The sequence below is a fragment of the Gossypium raimondii genome, chromosome 7, assembly GCF_025698545.1.
Source record: "Gossypium raimondii isolate GPD5lz chromosome 7, ASM2569854v1, whole genome shotgun sequence".
NCBI classification, from domain to species: domain Eukaryota; kingdom Viridiplantae; phylum Streptophyta; class Magnoliopsida; order Malvales; family Malvaceae; genus Gossypium; species Gossypium raimondii.
The window spans coordinates 28,801,583-28,805,842 of record NC_068571.1 but is presented as its reverse complement, the minus strand read 5'-3'; positions in this window follow the sequence as shown (position 1 = coordinate 28,805,842).

Below are 4,260 nucleotides of genomic sequence, written 5' to 3'. Positions count from 1 at the left end.
ACTGATTCCCTAACACGTAACGACGTCGTATATTGCAATATTTTTGTGGCGTTTTTGACTAAAACGCCGGTAAAGGCTATTATATATATATATTAATTATAATATAAACTATACTAAACTTCAATATATTAAATTTATTGATCTGGATTTATTTTACAAATATATAAGAACATATATATATTTACCGTAAAAATTAATCAATCTAATATTAACCTATTAAGAAACCCTATCATGATTGTCTAAACCCCCGACCAAACCCAAATAATTCCCTAAATTAATATTCTTTAATAATCACAAAATGTAGTGAAAATCTATTAAACAACAAGTTATATATAGTTAAAAATGTTGTACAAAGTTGAAATATGCTAGCAATATTATCTTTATGACCCAAATTTTCGCATGGATCTAAATATAAGTTTTTATCATTTTGAAAGTATCAATATTTTTGCATCTGGTATTGCTATAGCCATATATATCAAAAAATCAAATGGTTAGGGTTAAATGTTTTAAATATACAAGATAATTAATTGTATCATTTAACAAGTCTCAAATTATAACCAATCAATCGACATGCATAAAGTGATCATGATCTACCTATTATAATATTCAATATATTAAATTTATTCGGATCTATTTTACAAATATATAAGAACATATATATTTACCATAAAAATAATCAAAACTAATATTAATCTAAATTAAACCCTAACATGACCGTTGAAACCCTAAACTCAAACCCTAAACCTCTAACCCTAAATTAACCTTAAATCCCAAACCTTAAATCTATACCCGTACTCCTTAAAATACAGTCCATAAAAAATTCCTAAATCTTTAATATATATAATCATAAAATATATTTTGTATAAATTGGTGTTTTATATTAATTCCTTTGATTTATTTAGTTGACAAGTACTAACAAAATTTATTACTCTTATAAAAGTTAATTCTATTTTAATTTATTCTTTACAATACAAAATTTAAGTTTTATTATATTTTATTTTATTCATAATTTAATATATTTTCTCTCGTAAAGTAGTTTAAATCAATTGTGATTGAAAATTAGTAATAAATAGTTAATGTTATATACATATACGACTTCTCTTTAATAAAAACTTTTGTATTAATCAATAATATTTGTTAATTATAATTTAAATGTAAATTGTACCACTATATAATAAATAGAACAAATTATTAATTATTTCAACTTATAAGATTTTTGTTACTATTAGCGGCGTAGAATTAGTGGCGCTCAAATAAAAACATCACTAAAGATCCGAGCATTAGCGACGCTTAGACAAAAACGCCGCTAAAGGCCAGAGGATTAGTGGCGCTGAGATAAAAACGCCACTAAAGCTCCGAGCCTTAGCGGCGCTTAGACAAAAACGCCGCTAAAGGCCAGAGATTTAGCGGCGCTCATATAAAAACACCGCTAAAGATCGGAGTATTAGCAGTGCCAAGATAAAAACGACACTAAAGATCCAAGCATTAGCGGCGCACAAATAAAAACGCCGCTAAAGTTTTAAAAATCGCAAAAACGCGTCGTTGGTCTTAGGTTTTTTGTGGCGCTTTATATAAATCGCCGCTAATTCCTATTTTTAGCGGCGCTTCTTGGAAATCGCCGTGGATTCTCTACCTTTAGCGGCGCTTTGGCTAAATCGCCACTAATGCTCGATTTTTTGTGGCGCTTTTGTTCCAAACGCCGCTAAAAGTGCCGCTAAAAGCCTATTCTGGTGTGGTGATTGTTCACTCATCCTCGTGATTCTCGTTAGCTTCTTTAAGAAATTTGGAATGTTGGTGGCTCCCGAATAATCTTTTTCAGCTTGAATCTTTGGGCAATGAAGCAAAGTCGTATACTCATTCATCAGACTATCGTCATTCCCTCGTTACATTTTCTTGGACCCTATTCGGACGACTACATTGTCTTCCACTTTATTAAGAAATCTATTTTCCATGACAAACTCTCTATTTAGCAACTGAACATGAATCAACACCTCTTTTCTGTTATGAAAATGCAATGCAATCACAATTAAAGTAAAATAAAACAAGTCAATATATTATACAAAGCTAAAGTGAGCAAGGAATAATAAACAAAGCTTCTATTTAGGTGGCCATTAGGGTTTGGTGCAGTTCTTCCTAGGGTAGGCCATTAGGCCTCACTATATGTGGTTTGGTTCTAAAGTAAAGGTACCCGAACTGGTAGATACCTCGATTCTTACCCATTATAGGCTCATATGGATCGAGTTCAGTTCAGGGGAATACATGTCCCTATGGCCATGCGGAGATGAAAATCTCGCGAAGACATAGGTACGGATATATCCCGAAAGCGATTCACTATCCCATGCGGAGGTGAAAACCCCACGAAGGAGTAGTTTCTCACTCCCAATTGAAAAGGTATAATCGAGCGGTCATGTAATGCAATGTGCAGAGATTAAAAGACTCGAACCAATAAAGCAAACATATCAAAATGATGCTGACCATAAGAAAAATGAAATGCAATGAAAGGATCGTAAATTTCCCAAATTATCAATTTTCGACAAAAATACAAGACTAATCAACTCGTGGCTGAACTCTCTTATTTTTACATCACCAGTGGAGTCGTCAAGCTATCGAAACCATTTTTTTGTGAAAAGGGTTGACTTTTGATTTAAAAATGAAAATGGAGTCGCCACCAATCCTTTTTATTTAAGTGTGATCGTATCACCTCATAATTTAATCATTTTAATAAAATTTTAAATTTACTAAAATGATAATTTCTGGTCTACAGAATCCAAAAAAATGGGTTCGGGAGTCGGTTAAGCACGAGGAAGGATTAACACCCTCGATATGCCCAAAATTGGTACCTAGTTTATTAATTAATGTCTTAATGTTGAAAATTGAAAACTCGAAAAGAATTTAAAATACGATCTCTCTTTATTAATATTAATTTTGAAAACACTTGAATTAAATTGAAACGGATGTTAAATACCCTCTTGTCTCGAGATAACGAAATATCACATCCCGTAAGCTAGGACACGACATTTTGAATCCTTTAGAGCTTGGCTTTAAATTTTTTTTTATAAAAGTCTCATATCTTAATTTTAAAAGGATATTTGGTTATTTTAGGTTCAACGAAAAAAATTGAAACCCCGTAAGTTAGGGTACGTTTTCTCAAATCTCCAAAATATGAAATATTGCCTTTATTTTTTATAAATTTCCTTTCCTACGAATTTGGGTAAAAATGTAATATTTAAAATAATGTATGAATCAAAGGTTACGTTGATGAATGACAACAATATGAAAATACGAATAAACAATTCATAGTACACATAATGGCAATAATCACATAATACATGTCACTTCAAAACCAATACATGGCAAGGATCAATTGCGAAAATAACCCATTGGTAAAAAATGCACAGATCCTCTTAAAGGGGCAGGTCAAAAATCGGGTTAGGCCAAAACAACGCCGTTTTGGGGCTATTGTAATCAGCCCTAAAACGACGTCGTTTTATAAGGCCCATTTAAGCTTAGTTTTTTTTAAAATCATTCTGCACCCTTACTTAAAAAAAACGTGAGCTCTCTCTTTGCTATCTCACCCTCTTCCCCTCCAGCCATGGCTCCGGCCGTCAGCCACTGTGGCGACCACCGGTTACTGGTAATGGCGTCACCATACATGGTGGCCAAAAAGTTAAAAAGCCCCATTTTTGTTCCTTTTTTCGAATAGAACCCGGATTTGAGGCTAAAATACCCAAAAAATAAAAAATAGAAAGTTTTGACTCATCTTTTAGCTGATTTTAACGTCAAAGAAAGTTTCCGACGAATATGCGAAACGACTCAGGTGAGTTTCCGTCTTTTCTTTTTCTTTTTTATTTTTTTGCATGTAAAATATAAGAGGTTTAAGAGTAAAATAAAAAATAAAAAACAGCAGAGGAACCACTTTTTAAAAAAATTTATTTTATTTTTTGATTGATATTTTTGTGTCCGAAAAGGAAGAAAAAATACAAATTGACTGCCATGGCTTTTATAGCTTTTATAGCCAGATTACAAGATTCTTTTTTTTTGTCTTCTTGTTTTTTGTTTGTTTTTTCTTTGTTGTCCCCTTTTTGCTTGCGTGTTCTTCTTGTTTTGCAGGTGGTAGAGGCTAACAGTGGCAGTGGTAGAGGCATGCAGAGAGGGACGCCAACGTGGCATGTGGCTAGGGTTAGATGAGGGTTTCAATTTTTACTAAAATTGAGTTTAGGTTGTAGGTCATTTGGGCTTTAGGGTTTTTTTATTTGGGCT